Raw genomic sequence first — 16,431 nt, 5'->3', positions numbered from 1 at the left:
AACTTTAAGAAACGACAACTTAGGTTTCTTGCCAAACCACAGTTCATGCGGTGTCGTCTCAACGGATTTAGACGGTGCCCTATTTGAGTGAGTGTAGTTGTCTCTAATGCATAACCCCAAAATGATAGTGGTAAATTGGCAAGAGACATCATAGATCACACCATATCTAATAAAGTACGGTTACTACATTCGGACACACCATTACACTGTGGTGTTCCACGTGGCGTGAGTTTTGAAACTATTCCACATTGTTTTAAATGAAGACCAAACTCGTAACTCAAATATTCGCCTCCATGATTAGATCGTAGAAACTTTATTTTCTTGTTACGATGATTCTCCACTTCACTATGAAATTCTTTGAACTTTTCAAATGTTTCAGACGTGTGTTTCATCAAGTAGATATACCCATACCTACTCAAATCATCTGTGAAGGTCAGAAAATAACGATACCTGCCGCGTGCTTCAACACTCATCGGACCGCATACATCGGTATGTATTATTTCCAATAAGTCATTAGCTCGCTCCATTGTTCCGGAGAACAGAGTTTTAGTCATCTTGCCCATAAGGCAGGGTTCGCAAGTATCAAATGATTCATAATCAAGTGATTCCGAAAGCCCATCTGCATGGAGTTTCTTCATGCGCTTTACACCAATATGACCTAAACGGCAGTGCCACAAATATGTTGCACTATCATTATGAACTTTGCATCTTTTGGCATCAATATTATGAATATGTGTATCACTACTATCGAGATTCAACAATAACAGACCACTCTTCAAGGGTGCATGACCATACAAGATATTATTCATATAAATAGAACAACCATTATTCTCTGACTTAAATGTCACAATAAACAAGATCCAGATAGAATGTTCATGCTCAACACGGGGACCAAATAACAATTATTGAGGTCTAAAACTAATCCCGAAGGTAGATGTAGAGGTAGCGTGACGACGACGATCCTCGACCTTGGAACCAATCCCGACGCGCATCGTCACCTGGTCCTTAGCCAATCTTCGTTTTTTCCGCAGCTCCTATTTCGAGTTACAAATATGAGCAACCGAACCAGTATCAAATACCCAGGCGCTACTACGAGCATTAGTAAGGAACACATCAATTACATGTATATCAAATATACCTTCGTTCACTTTGCCATCCTTCTTATCCGCCAAATACTAGGGGCAGTTCCGCTTCCAGTGACCACTCCCTTTGCAGTAGAAGCACTCAGTTTCAGGCTTAGGTCCAGCTTTGGGTTTCTTCCCGAGAACGGCAACTTGCTTGCTGTTCTTTTTGAAGTTCCCTTTCTTCCCTTTGACCTTTTTCTTGAAACTAGTAGTCTTGTTAACCGTCAACACTTGATGCTCCTTCTTGATTTCTACCTATGCGGCCTTAAGCATTGCGAAGAGCTCGGGAAATGTTTTGTTCATCCCTTGCATATTATAGTTCATCATGAAGCCTTTGTAGCTTGGTGGCAGTGATTGAAGAACTCTGTCAATAACACAATCAACTAGAAGATTAACTCCCAGCTGAGTCAAGTGATTATAATACCCATTTGAGTATGTGTTCACTGACAGAACTGTTCTCCTTCATCTTGCAGCTATATAACTTGTTGGAGACTTCATATCTCTCAACCCGGGCATTTGCTTGAAATATTAACTTCAACTCTTGGAACATCTCATATGCTCCATGACGTTCAAAACATCTTTGAAGTCCCGGTTCTAGGGCGTAAAGCATGGCACACTGAACTATAGAGTACTCATCAAATCGAGCTTGCCAGATGTTCATAACATCTGCATCAGCTCCTGCATTAGGCCTGTCACCTAGCGGTGCGTCAAGGACATAATTCTTCTGTTCAGCAATGAGGATAATCCTCAAGTTATGGACCCAGTCCGTGAAGGAAATATGCCCTAGAGGCAATAATAAAATATTATTTATTTCCTTATATCATGATAAATGTTTATTATTCATGCTAGAATTGTATTAATCGGAAACATAATACATGTGTGAATACATAGACAAACAGAGTGTCACTAGTATGCCCTACTTGACTAGCTCGTTAATCAAAGATGGTTATGTTTCCTAGCCATAGACATGAGTTGTCATTTGATTAATGGGATCACCTCATTAGGAGAATGACGTGATTGACTTGACCCATTCCGTTAGCTTAGCACTCGATCGTTTAGTATGTTGCTAGTGCTTTCTTCATGACTAATACATGTTCCTATGACTATGAGATTATGCAACTCCCGTTTACCGGAGGAACACTTTGTGTGCTACCAAACGTCACAACGTAACTGGGTGATTATAAAGGTGCTCTACAGGTGTCTCCAAAGGTACTTGTTGGGTTGGCGTATTTTGAGATTAGGATTTGTCACTCCGATTGTCGGAGAGGTATCTCTGGGCCCTCTCGGTAATGCACATCACTTAAGCCTTGCAAGCATTGCAACTAAAGAGTTTGTTGCAAGATGATGTATTACGGAACGAGTAAAGAGACTTTCCGGTAACGAGATTGAACTAGGTATCGAGATACCGACGATCGAATCTCGGGCAAGTAACATACCGATGACAAAGGGAACAACGTATGTTGTTATGCGGTTTGACCGATAAAGATCTTCGTAGAATATGTGGGAACCAATATGAGCATCCAGGTTCCGCTATTGGTTATTGACCGGAGACGTGTCTCGGTCATGTCTACATAGTTCTCGAACCCGTAGGGTCCGCACGCTTAACGTTACGATGGCAGTTTTATTATGAGTTTATGTATGTTGATGTACCGAAGGAGTTCGGAGTCCCGGATGAGATCGGGGACATGACGAGGAGTCTCAAAATGGCCGAGACGTAAAGATCGATATATTGGACGACTATATTCGGACTTCGAAAAGGTTCCAAGTGATTCGGGTATTTTTCAGAGTACCGGAGAGTTACGGGAATTCGTATTGGGCCTTAATGGGCCATACGGGAAAGGAGAGAAAGGCCCCAAAGGGTGGCCGCACCCCTCCCCATGGACTAGTCCGAATTGGACTAGGGAGGGGGGCGCCCCCTTCCTTCTTTCTCCTTCTCCCTTCCCTTCTCCTATTCCAACAAGGAAAGGAGGAGTCCTACTCCCGGTGGGAGTAGGACTCGCCCCTTGGCGCGCCCTCCTCCTTGGCCGGCGGCCTCCCCCTTGCCTGTTTATATACGGGGGCAGGGGCACCCCATAGACACACAATTGATATACGATATTTTAGCCGTGTGCGGTGCCCCCCTCCACCATATTACACCTCGATAATATTGTAGCGGAGCTTAGGCGAAGCCCTGCGTCGGTAGAACATCATCATCGTCACCACGCCGTCGTGCTGACGAAACTCTCCCTCAACACTCGGCTGGATCAGAGTTCGAGGGACGTCATCGAGCTGTACGTGTGCTGAACTCGGAGGTGCCGTGCGTTCGGTACTTGATCGATCGGATCGTAAAGACGTACGACTACATCAACCACGTTGTGTTAACGCTTCCGCTTTCGGTCTACGAAGGTACGTGGACAACACTCTCCCCTCTCGTTGCTATGCATCACCATGATCTTGCGTGTGCGTAGGATTTTTTTTGAAATTACTACGTTCCCCAACAGTCCGTGTAGTTGCTACCATCATCTTTCAACTTAGCTTTCTCTAGGAACGCATTAAAATTCAGGGGGACGATAGCTCGGGCCATTGATCTAGAACATAGATATGCAAAACTACAAGACTAAGTTCATGATAAATTAAGTTCGATTAATAAAATTACTAATGAAATCCCACTTAAATAAACATCCCTCAAGTTATCTAAGTGATACGTGATCCAAATCAACTAACCCATGTCCGCGTGAGATGGGGTAGTCATCAATGGCAAACATCTGTATGTTGATCATATCTACTATATGACTCATGTCGCCCTTTCGGTCTCCAGTGTTCCGAGACCATGTCTGTACATGCTAGGCTCGTCAAGTTTAACCCAAGTATTCTGCATGTGCAAAGCTGTCTTACACCCTTTGTATGTGAACGTAGAGTCTATCACACCCGATCATCACGTGGTGTCCCGAAACGACGAACTTTCGCAACGGTGCATACTCGGGGAGAACACTTATATCTTGAAATTTAGTGAAGGTATCATCTTATAATGCTACCGTCATTCTAAGCAAAATAAGATGCATAAAAGATAAACATCACATGCAATCAAAATATGTGACATGATATGACCATCATCATCTCGTGCTTTTGATCTCCATCTCCAAAGCATCGTCATGATCTCCATCGTCACCAGCTCGACACATTGATCTCCATCGTTGCGTCGTGGTCGTCTTGCCAACTATTGCTTCTACAACTATCGCTAATGCATAGTGATAAAGTAAAGCAATTACATGGCGTTTGCATTTCATACAATAAAGAGACAACCATAAGGCTCCTGCTGGTTGCCGATAAATTACAAAACATGATCATCTCATACAATAACGTATATCACATCATGTCTTAGACCATATCACATCACAACATGCCCTGCAAAAACAAGTTAGACGTCCTCTACTTTGTTGTTGCAAGTTTTACGTGGCTGCTACGGGCTTCTAGCAAGAACCGTTCTTACCTACGGCAAAAACCACAACGGTGATTTATCAAGTTTGATGTTTTAACCTTCTTCAAGGACCGGCAGTAGTCAAATTTGATTCAACTAAAGTAGGAGAAATAGACACCCGCCAGCCATCTTTATACAAAACTAGTTGCATGTCTGTCGGTGGAACCGGTCTCATGTACGTGGATATGTAAGGTTGGTCCGGGCCGCTTCATCTTATAGTACCACCGAATCAAAATAAGATGTTGGTGGTTAGCAGTATGACTATCACCGCCCACAACTCTTTGTGTTCTACTCGTGCATATCATCTACGCATAGACCTGGCTTGGATGCCACTGTTGGGAACGTTGCATGAAAAACAAAAAATTTCTACGCACACGCAAGATATATCCATGGAGATGCATAGCTACGAGAGGGGGAGAGCATCTTCATACCCTCGAAGATCGCTAAGCGGAAGTGTTTATCAACGTGGTTGATGTAGTCGTACACCTCCACGATCCGTCCCGATCAAATACCGAACGTACGGCACCTCCGCGTTCAACACATGTTCAGCTCGATGACATCCTCGCCTTCTCGATCCAGCAAGAGGGACGAAGTAGTAGATGAGTTCCGGCAGCACGACGACATGGTGACGGTTGGCGATGAAGAATAATCTCCGCAAGTGCTTCGCCAAGCACTACAGAAACTAGACGGAGGATAAACTAGAGGGGACAGGGTTGCTGGCACATGGCTTGGTGAATCTTGATGTGTATTGGGTACTAGCATTGCCTCTCTATTTATATGTTGAGCCTTGGGGGTCAAAACTTGGAGTAAAAGCCTCCTCATAGTCGGTTTTGCCTGAAAGGCAAGAGTTCTTCTCGGACTCCAGGGCCAGATGCCAAGGTTCCCGGCGTCTGGACCGAGACGCTAGGGTCCCTGGCGTCTGGCCCCTGGCCTCCGCAAAACTTCCTTTTAAACTTTCCAAAAGCCTCGCGGGCTTTCCCCTTTGGCCCAAATGCAATGTTCTCGTACTCAAACATTTCGGGAAACATCCGGAACCCTTCCGGAGACCAAACACTATTATTTCATATATCAATATTTACCTCCAGACCATTCCAGAGCTCCTCGTCATGTCCGTGATCTCATCCGGGACTCCAAACAACATTCGGTCACCAACATACATAACTCATACAATATTATATCGGCAACGAACGTTAAGCGTGCGGACCCTGCGGGTTTGAGAATGGTGTAGACATGACCGGGACTCTTCTCCGGTCAATAACCAATAGCGTGGATGCCCATATTGGTTCCTACATATTCCACGAAGATCTTTATCGGTCGAACCTTTATGACAACATACGTAATTCCCTTTGTTTGTCGGTATGTTACTTGCCCGAGATTTGATCGTCGGTATCTTCATACCTAGTTCAATCTCGTTACCGACAAGTCTCTTTACTCGTTCCGTAATACATCATCTCGTAACTAACTTCTTAGTCATTTGCTTGGAAGGCTTCTTATGATGTGTATTATCGAGAGGGCCCAGAGATACCTCTCCGATACTCGGAGTGACAAATCCTAATCTCGATCTATGCCAACTCAACAAACACCTTCGGAGATACCTATAGAGCATCTTGTGATCACCCAGTTACGTTGTGACGTTTGATAGCACACAAGGCATTCCTCCGGTATCCGGGAGTTGCATAATCTCATAGTCGAAGGAATATGTATTTGACATGAAGAAAGCAATAGCAATAAACTGAACGATCATTATGCTAAGCTAACGGATGGGTCTTGTCCATCACATAATTCTCCTAATGATGTGATCATGTTATCAAATGACAACACATGTCTATGGTTAGGAAATCTTAACCATCTTTGATCAACGAGCTAGTATAGTAGAGGCTTACTAGGGACATGGTATTTGTTTATGTATTCACACATGTATTTAAGTTTCCGATCAATACAATTCTAGCATGAATAATAAACCTTTATCATGAATAAGGAAATATAAAATAACAACTTTATTATTGCATGTAGGGCATATTTCTTTCATTTACATAGTAATAGGGCCTCCAGTCGGACATGGTGGGCCAGATGTGGCCGCGCGTTGGGCGCACGACCGATGTAATCCAGAAAAATGGTCGGATGCTCTCCTATTGTCGTATCCAAACCGACAAAATCCATACAAAATCTGGTGTAGACCTAAGGAAATGGGGGGGGGGCTTAGGAGTTCTAGATCTTTGATATCATGAACATTTCTTTATTGTGCAAATTGATCTGGAAACTTGAAAATGAAACAGAGGTTTGGCAAAATCTAGTAAGAGAAAAGTACCTTATTATGTGCACTCTTAGAGAATGTAAGAGAAAGAATGGCCAATCCCAATTTTGGCAGGGTTTAATGAAAGTCAAACCAACTTTTCTGCAGTATAGTAGGAAGATGGTGGGTAATGGGGAGAGAACTATGTTCTGGAGTGATGTGTGGTTAGGTGATAAGCCTTTAAGTGTTTAATTCCCTAGGCTATTTTTACTTACTTTTAGTACCAATTTTACTGTGGCTAAAGTTTTATCTGAAAACATGAGCTTAATCAGATTTAGAAGGGTCTTATGGGGAGATACTGCTGATATGTGGTACGAACTTAAGGAAATTTGCAGCAATGTGGTTTTGAATGACCAGCAGGACAGCTATACCTGGCTGCTAACTAAATCTGGAAGATTCTCGGTTAGATCCTTGTATTGAGCTCTTCAGACAGATCAGGCAGCTTGGCCTCATAGGAAACTGTGGCAAGTTAAGATTCCCTTGAAAGTTAAAGTTTTCTTGTGGTTAATGTTTAGAAACAGTATATTCACTAGAGTCAATTTAACAAAAAGGAACTGGAGGGGTAATGAGAGAAACTGTAGGTTTTGTGATTTTCTTGAAACAGTTGAATATCTTTTCTGTACATGTGTGGTTGCTAGGTTCATATGGGGGGTAATAAGAAGTATCACTGCCAGACATGATATTCCTCGCGAGATTGAAGAGTTTAGCATTTGGATTGAGAGGCTCCCTAAAAAGATTAGACAGGTAGTGGCAATGGGTGTTGCGGCAGTGTTTTGGACTTTGTGGAAAGCCAGAAACGCTGCTACTTTTCATCATGTTTACTCACATAATCCTAGTGTTTTGTTTTTCCAAATTTCTTACTGGACATCATATTGGGCCGGTTTACAGGAAAAAGAAGGGCAATGGATGCTGCGAGCCGTAGCAACCATGCTGTTTGAAGTAGCAAATGTTTTCTTTAACAAGAACAAAGGTTGGGCGCCCATGGTCAGATGCTCAGGAGTGGGTTGATCCTGATTCCAGTCTGCTGGAGCAGTTTTATGTAAAAAAGGTTTCCTTTTGTTAGTTGTTCTTCTGGCAAAAAAATGTCATGGTAAGACTTCGAAATCTGAAGGAGTAAGGAGCCTTATGTGGTCACCTTTTCCCCCAGTAAAAAGCAGAACTAGCTGTTCTGGATGCTGGTAGAGCACTCCGGGGATAGCTGGGTCGTTTACGCTTATGACTTTGTTTATTGGTTTCTATTCATGCAATGAAATGATCAGGGACGAATGCTCTCAATTAAAAAAAGGACAAAATTCAGATAAAACTGACGTCCGTTTAGCGTCATGCATTTAAGTTGGCGTTATAATAGATGGCCCATTTAATTGCTGTAACGTAACGTTTATTTCTGCAAGCGGCTCACTACCGGAATCGCACCCTATGCCGACGGCCAGGGCCGTCGGCATAGCCCTGACTAGCCGTCGGGACAGGCCTATGCCGACGGCCCCCATCGGGACAGGCCTATGCCGACGGCCCCCGTCGGCATAGGGCCGTCGGCAAAATATCCGTCGGCGTAGCCAGGATGCCCGTCGGCATAGAAAGGCCGTCGGCATAGCCCCTATCATCGCCGTTAGGCGGCCGCCGTCAAGTGTTGACCAATGGCTTCTCACCACGTGGCGAGAAGCCGTTGCTCCTGGGGCAGGTCTATGCCGACGGCCTAGCCGTCGGCCTAGTTTGAAACTATGCTGACGGCTAGGCCGTCGGCATAGACATGCCACGTGTCAGAAACTGGGCGCTCCTGGGGCAGGTCTATGCCAACGGCCTAGCCGTCGGCATAGTTTCAAACTAAGCCGACGGCGAGGCCGTCGGCATAGACCTGCCACGTGTCGGCCACTGGGAGCTCATGCCAGGCCTATGCCGACGGCCAGGCCGTCGGCATAGTTTCTGTCCAGTTTTTTTCTTTCTTTTTTCTGTTTCTTTTCAGCTCAATTCATTTGAATATACACAGCATATATAAGAAGCAGCATATATAAGAAGTAGCATCATGTAACAATAAGGAGCAGCATCACACAACAAATTCATCATCACACATCATAAGAAGCATCGCAAAGCATAAACATATAAGTATCATCACCACCAAGCATATAAGAATCTCACAAACAACAATAAGATAAGAAACATCACAAGCATATAAGTATCCTAGCATCGAGAACCGCCACAATGTGACCCAAAGGCTTAAGCGCCAGGACGTCGAGCACCGCGGAGGTCGTCACCGCCAAGACCGCCGAAGCCCAGGTCATCACTGCTAGCGGCAGCGGTACTGCCAAGACCGCCTCCACCTCCGCCTCCGCCTCCGTTGATCGGAGTGGCCAGGCTCCGTGACTCGGGAGTGCTGCGAAGACCACCGCCAACGGTTGATCCACCGGTTCCCTGGATGTTGAAAAGACATATTAACGGGATATATGACTGTGTTGAAAGGCATGATATGCTTTGAGTGAATAGATTGGGGATGAACTAACCGGTGAGGGGCCAGCGTTCTGTGCCACAAACTCCTCAAAGGTCAGCAACGTTGGTTGTGTTGGAGGACCCTCTGCTGATGGCCATTGAGGACACCTGCCGGCCGCCATTTCCTGAAAAGCGTGCTGCATCTGGCGATCCCTCTGCTGATGGTATGCATGAAGGCGGTCGTGCCACGCCATGGTCTCCTGGCGTGTGTACTCCATGTAGGCCTACAGTATGACATGATGAAACTCATAAAACTACCAAATGCGGAAAATAAAGTGAGCAATGAAGATAAAAGGGAAAATACTTATAGTTTGCTGCTCCTGAAAGAGGGACTGTGACGGTGCACTGCTCATGGGCGTGCTCGTGCGCTGGCTCAGGGTCGGGTCGATCCGACGGAGCTGTGTGCAGGATATAGTAGGAGTGATCACAGCATCGAGAACCGCCTCCCGACCGTGCTCCTTCGGCCCCATGCCCACCACCACCCTTTCGTCCAGATCCGCCGCAATGGGGTTTGGTGTGTCAGGTTGTAACGCCAGATACCCATCGGAGTAGGCCTTCTTCCTATGCGCGGTCTTCTTGCCGTAGTACTTGGGCTCGCCAGGCTTGGGGTCCTTCCGCGTATGGGCGATCTCCCACGCCTGCATGTGTTTGAGCGGCCGCTTCAGTTTCTCCTCCTGCACCACCAAACAGAGGTTAGTCATACATAAGAAAGTGATGGTAAATAGAAGAAGAAGAATGCTTAATGGAGTTAGTCATACATTAACTGCCTTATGGATATCGTGGTTTCGGTTTCCCTGAGCATGTACTCCCTCCTTCCCTCGGTTAGCCTTGTTTTTGACTCTCATAGCCGCCCAGGCTCCAGCCTCATCACACCAAAGATCCACCAATGCCGTCCAGGACTCGTCTTTTCCATAACACCAATTTGGTAACACCTACATAACGAAAGCATAATGGCATGTCAACATGAAACGGTGAAATGTACGACAAGGTAATGAAAGCATAATGAAAAATCTTTTATACTTACCTTCAAGAACTCGTCCCTCTCCAAGGTAATGCCCATCCTCCGCGCGTATTCCTTGGTCATCTTCACACCAAGATAGTCGTGATGGTATGTCGAGATGGCCACATAGCGCACCTCGTACTGCATCTGGCGGGCCTTCTTCTTGCATTGGCGAAGCACGATCTGGTCCGCTCTGGCCTTGTGCTCCGGGAGAACTCGATAGAATTTCTACAATCATGCATGAAACAAGAATGGAAGAAGCCATGAGTTAAATCATTCATGAAACTAGAATGGACTTGTGCTTCTGAAGAGAACTCACCCAGAAAGTGGTGCTCATGGCCTTGGCATGGGTCCCATGGTCCACGTGGAGGGCCGCTTCCCAGTGCTCCCAGCTCGTGGCCAAGACCCGATTGTTCGGGTGCCTGACTGGATCCGGACAGTACAACCCCGGCCAGTGTAACTTCAGCAAGACGGTGATGAGGCCGTTGGGAATATGGACCCCTTTAGAATATATCCAGTTGCTGCAAAAGAATGAACTATTAGCATGTGACAAGCAAAATAAATAACAACCGGATTGAGCATGTGACAAGCAAAATAATGAAATTATTATAAAGTGGCACTTACTCTTTCCCCGTGGGCTCAATGAGCCACTTCTGCTCCTCAGTAGAAGGAACCTGCTTTGGTAGCTTTGCGTTACCACGCAGCCACCCCTTGTTGTCAACCCCCTCCCCGCCACCACCATCATCCCCTCCACCACCCTCCTCCTCGCCTGTCTCCCCCTCCCCAACCTCCTCCTCATCCTCGTCCTCCTCCTCCTCCTCCTCGGCCCCATCCCGAACCTCCTCCTCCTCGCCTGCCTCGTCCTCCTCCTCACCAGAGGAGGGTACCTCACTAGAGGAGGGTACCTCACTAGAGGATGGCCTCGAAGACAACACCCCTAAGTTGGTGAGGGTGCGCTCTTTCTGGCCGCGACCCCCTGTAGTGGCTCTCCCCCCACCACCTCGCCCTCTAGGGGCTCTCCCCCCCGCCCCCTCCTCCTCTAGGGGCACCTCTCCCTCGACCTCCCTATGAGGAGTCATCGTCAAGTAGCCGGGGGGAGGATTACGTGCTCGACCACTCCGACTAGGCAGGCCGACGACCTTGCGTAGGAAACCCACGCCGTCGGCCTTCCCCTTGCCCATGTTCCACGAACCTGCATTGAAAAGAGAATAAGCAATTAGTAAATTAATGAAATGAAGGAAAAGGCATGATAATAAACACATTAATAAAAATTCATAAAAAGGCATATTCCTAAACTACAGAAAAAAAGACTTGAAACGTACATCTGCTAGAAACCATATGAATCATCACTATTGTAACCTCTTTCTCGGTCCGTCTCATCATCACTATCAATCATATCATCTTCGTTGTCTGACGGAGGTGGAGGCTCTTCCTCGTCGTCAGCGTCTTCATTTAACTTTTCTAGCATAAGTATGTCATTTTCATTGACAATGGTCTCACCATCATTCCGTGCATCGTCGTCGTTTGGATCCACATCATCATCACCCAATGGTCTAGCGTCATCGTTTCTAACCACATCATCATCATCAGGTTGCTCTTGATAGAACACTCCCTCGTATGTCATGGGGTTAATGTTGTAGTAATCGTCTTCATTCGGGTTCGGTAGCTTACCATGTGGCGACACCTTGAACACAACTTCCCAACCCTTTAGGTACTCTTTCTGGCATGGGTAAGGCAGATAATATACTTGTGTAGCTTGGGTAGCCGCAATGAAGAGATCGGCTCCGGCATAGACGGTTGATGGTTTAACTTCGACCAAACCAATGGAAGGCGTATGTTTTACCCCCTCCCGCGGATCGAACCATCGACATTTGAACACAGGCAGACTTAGGGTCTCGCGCCCCTGGTGGAATTTAATCTCGTATATATTTTGTACCCTTCCGTAGTAGTCTACTGAATTTTAACCGGGGGTGTACACTCCGGTATTTATAGTTTTGGGATCAGGCCGGCTGTTCTGGTGCTCCTCTGTATGGAAGCGATACCCATTCACATCATACTTTTTACATGTCATGACGGCAGGGTCAAAACCCATGGAAATCCATCTCAATTCATCATCCATAGATATGTTCAGATCTTTTCCCTACAAGTATAATTGAAATTGTTGCGTGCATTAGTTAACTAATAAATGTTGAACTAGGTATTTAATAGGGGAGTGTGGAAAATTACTTTCTCCATGAACCAAGCAACAAAATTTTTACGTCCAGGGTTTCCATGACGGAGAAGAGTAAGTGCCTCCGCCTCAGTAAGAGGATTCATTCCCGTCCATTCCTCTTGAACGAAATCACTAAAAAAAAGAAAAGCGGTTTTAGACCGGGACTAAGTGAACATAAAACATGATGATGTGGAAGACATAAAGGAATGGTGTAGTGGTATTACCTCATCCACACTTCCTCAACTTCCCTGATGTTGTGCAAGATATAGAACATGAGGTCCTCCCACTCTTGTCGTGGCATGTTATAAGGTTTTGAGGCCCCAGCCCTCCCACCTTGCGCGTTGAATAGATGGAGCCTGGGTTGATACTTGGGCTCTTCTATATTGTATCGAGGCACCTTGTTATGCAGATGGGGAACGTGGTCTGGATAGTATGATGTCCTGAGGTCTGACACCTCCTCTAGGATAACTGCCTCAGCTATGGAAGCTTCAATCTTAGCTTTGTTTCCACATTTCCGTCGGAGATGCTTGTTCTGTCTCTCAGGGCCGTACTGCCAGCGATTCTGCACAGGCCCCCCAACAATACCTCGTTCGCGAGGTGCAGAATGAGATGTGTCATCGGTGTAAAGAAGCCTGGCGGAAAGATCTTCTCTAGCTTGACTATCAACTCCGGTGCCTTCTTATGCAATTTTTCAATCACGTCTTTACTTACTTCTTTAGCGCAGAGCGTGCGGAAGAAATGGCTTAGCTCGGCAAGCACTCGCCAGACATGCTCGGGGACATAACCTCGAACCATCACCGGCATTATCCGCTCAATCCATACATGGTAGTCATGACTCTTTAGGCCGGTCACTTTGCCCGTTGAAAGATTGACTCCCTTACTTATATTCGATGCATAACCATCGGTGAACTTCAAAATGTGTTTCAGCCAGATAAGTACTTCCTTTTTTCTGGCGGTTTAAGGACAAAGTCAGCATCTGGCTTGAACCAGTTTTTTCGACCGCCTGTGGGAGGCTTCATGTTCAGACGTGGTCTATCACAAATTCTCTGTTGATCGGCTCTAGCTTTAACGTTATCCTTCGTCTTATCAGGAATATTGAGGATCGTGTGGAAAAGGGACTCTGCCACATTCTTTTCGGTGTGCATCACATCGATATTGTAAGGAAGTTTGAGGTCCTTGAAATAGGGAAGCTGCGAGAAGGGGGTAATGTGAGTCCAGTTGTGCGTCTCACCATATCCCTCGAAGCCTTTGGCTTTGGCTTTGCCTTTGACTTTAGGCTGGAGAGCTTTTAGCTGAGCAAGAACATCTGCCCCCGAAAATGTTGGAATCTCGGTTACTTCATGAACAACCCAGCCTTTCGTGAAGTTCTTCTTGTCTTCCCTGTCTGGATGGTCTGGAAGGAGGAACTGTCGATGCAGGTCAAAGGCTACATACTTGCCACCCTTACTCAGCCAAATCATTCGCAGAGCCTGCATGCACACTGGGCATGGCATCTTCCCACTTGTACACCATCCGCAGAATAGAGCATAGCCGGGAAAGTCATGCATGCAATAGTGCAACCAAACTTTCATCAAGAAATTTCTCTGCAGATCCCGGTCGTATGTCAACGTCGGAAAGTACCAAGAATGGTGCAAAGCATCCACCAGCGGCTGCATAAACACACCCAATTGCTTCCCCGGATAATCAGGCCCCGGAATGATGAGCGACAAGAACATGGTCTTGCGTTGCATTAGGGCACCGGGAGGAAGATTGAGCGGAATTACAAACACGGGCCAGCAGCTGTATGGATTGGACGACATACCATATGGATTCAACCCATCACCTGATATGGCTATTCTGACATTCCCAGCCTCGGCTGCTTCCTCGGGGTATTCTTCATCGAACGACTTCCATGCTTCCCCTTCCGATGGATGTACGATTTTTTTTGGATTGTACCTTATACCTTCCTTGTGCCACTTCATCATTTTGGCAGACTCCTTCGTGATGAAAAGGCGCTGCAGTCTTTTTGTAAAATCAAGATACCGAAGAACCTTAACGGGGATGGTTAGCTGCTTTTTCTCACCATCCTCACCGACCACCTCAATGTACCGAGACGAACCGCACTGCCTACAGTACTTGTCATCCGCATACTCGTGCCTAAACAAAAGGCAATTCTTCGGGCAAACATCTATTTTCTCATAATCCATAGAGAGCGCCTTCATGATTTTCTTTGTATCGTACATGCTTTTCGGCAGTTCATGACTCTCAGGGAGGCTGTTAGCCCATACTCCCAAGAATGCTTCGAAGCATTTCTGGCTACAGCCGTACTCAGCCTTGACTGCAACCAGTTGCGAGATGGCATCCAGCTGAGATATTTTCGCACCCGCATAAAGAGGTTTCTTCGACGAGGCCAAGACCTCCAAGAAGGCCTTTGCGGTTGCCTCCGGCTCCTCCGGTTCATTCTCTGAAGGTGTCGCATTTGCCGTTTCTGCAACAATGACATCATCTAGCATGTCCCTGACCCCGTCGTCCTCATATCCATCGATGCGTTGTCGCATCACCTCCTCTCTACCACGGTCCTGCTCGGCTATGTTTATCGGCGGCATGTCAAAGTTTGGCATATATCCGTGCGTGCGAAGGTGCTCACTCATGTCCGTCTGATTTCTACGGTGACGTCTGGCACATCTCGCACAGGGGCATGGTGGGATAATTCTCATTGGACGACGGAATATCTCCTTCAAATACACATCGGTTTTCGCGATCCACTCTGATGTTACTCGATTCCGACGGATAAAACCACTGTACATCCACTGATTATCTGCCATCCTCTGCTTTTTTGCAAGCCACACAACATAATTAAGGATTCATTTAAATTAATCACATCAAATTTTCAGTTTCTACCGCGTTGAATCCACCTACATCTCTAATAGGTAAAGATGGGTCCTAATCCCACCCGAGGATGTGTAGATTGAGTACGTTCTCCATTCTATCCCGTTCCGAGACAAAATTTCGGCAGCACCTCCTCGCTGTTTTCCAGATACACGTCTCGGCAAATAGCCGAGAGAATGTGCTCCGGAGAACAATGGGGAGGCGCCGCCGAAATCCTGTCTCGGAACGGGGTAGAACATGGAGAACATACCCAACTACACATCCTCGGGCTGTCCGTGGAAAACGCTGGACAATGCGAAAGAGCTGCGGTGATAAATATGCAATTGAATGCATATTTATCGATGCAACCCTTTCGGACGGGAGACGCCTAGGTTACGCCAGTTGACTTGAGAATGAAATCTAGTCACATGAAAAAGGAGGTGATGGATTTGTAGCTCACCCTCCGCTGTAGAGGAAGTAGTCGAACATCAGAGGGATACTCAGGGACCAACGCGTCGGACAACGGCCACTCCGGTGAATGTGACACCACAAAGCCTGCAAATTCCACCGAAAAAACAACTTAGATCATCACATCATTTTGTCTTCAATTATTTTATCAAGATCACTATGAGTATAAAAAAAATAGCAAGATCATCACATCTCAGTCAAGTGTCAAAATTTTGTCCAACATCCATCCATCCATTCATATATCATTAACTTGACCAACATCCATTTATCAACATGACCTAACATTAAATTTATGACAAACAAAGTTTCTAAAAAAATTCACCGACATTCCATCCATCCACCATCTATGATTCTAACAACATCCATGCATCCATCTAACAAAAAATAATCCATACATCCATCCACCTAAAAACAGTAGCAAGAAGAACAAAAAACATACAATTTTTTTATTTATCTAACTATCTATCCATCCATTCATCTAGCAACACAATAGCGGCAGGGGAGCAAGGCAGCAGCGGGGGGAGCGGCAGGGTGGCGGGGGAGCTCACC

This window comes from Triticum aestivum, chromosome 7D, assembly GCF_018294505.1.
Source record: "Triticum aestivum cultivar Chinese Spring chromosome 7D, IWGSC CS RefSeq v2.1, whole genome shotgun sequence".
NCBI lineage: Eukaryota > Viridiplantae > Streptophyta > Magnoliopsida > Poales > Poaceae > Triticum > Triticum aestivum.
The sequence above is the reverse complement of the archived record's forward strand: the minus strand, read 5'-3'. Positions refer to the sequence as shown.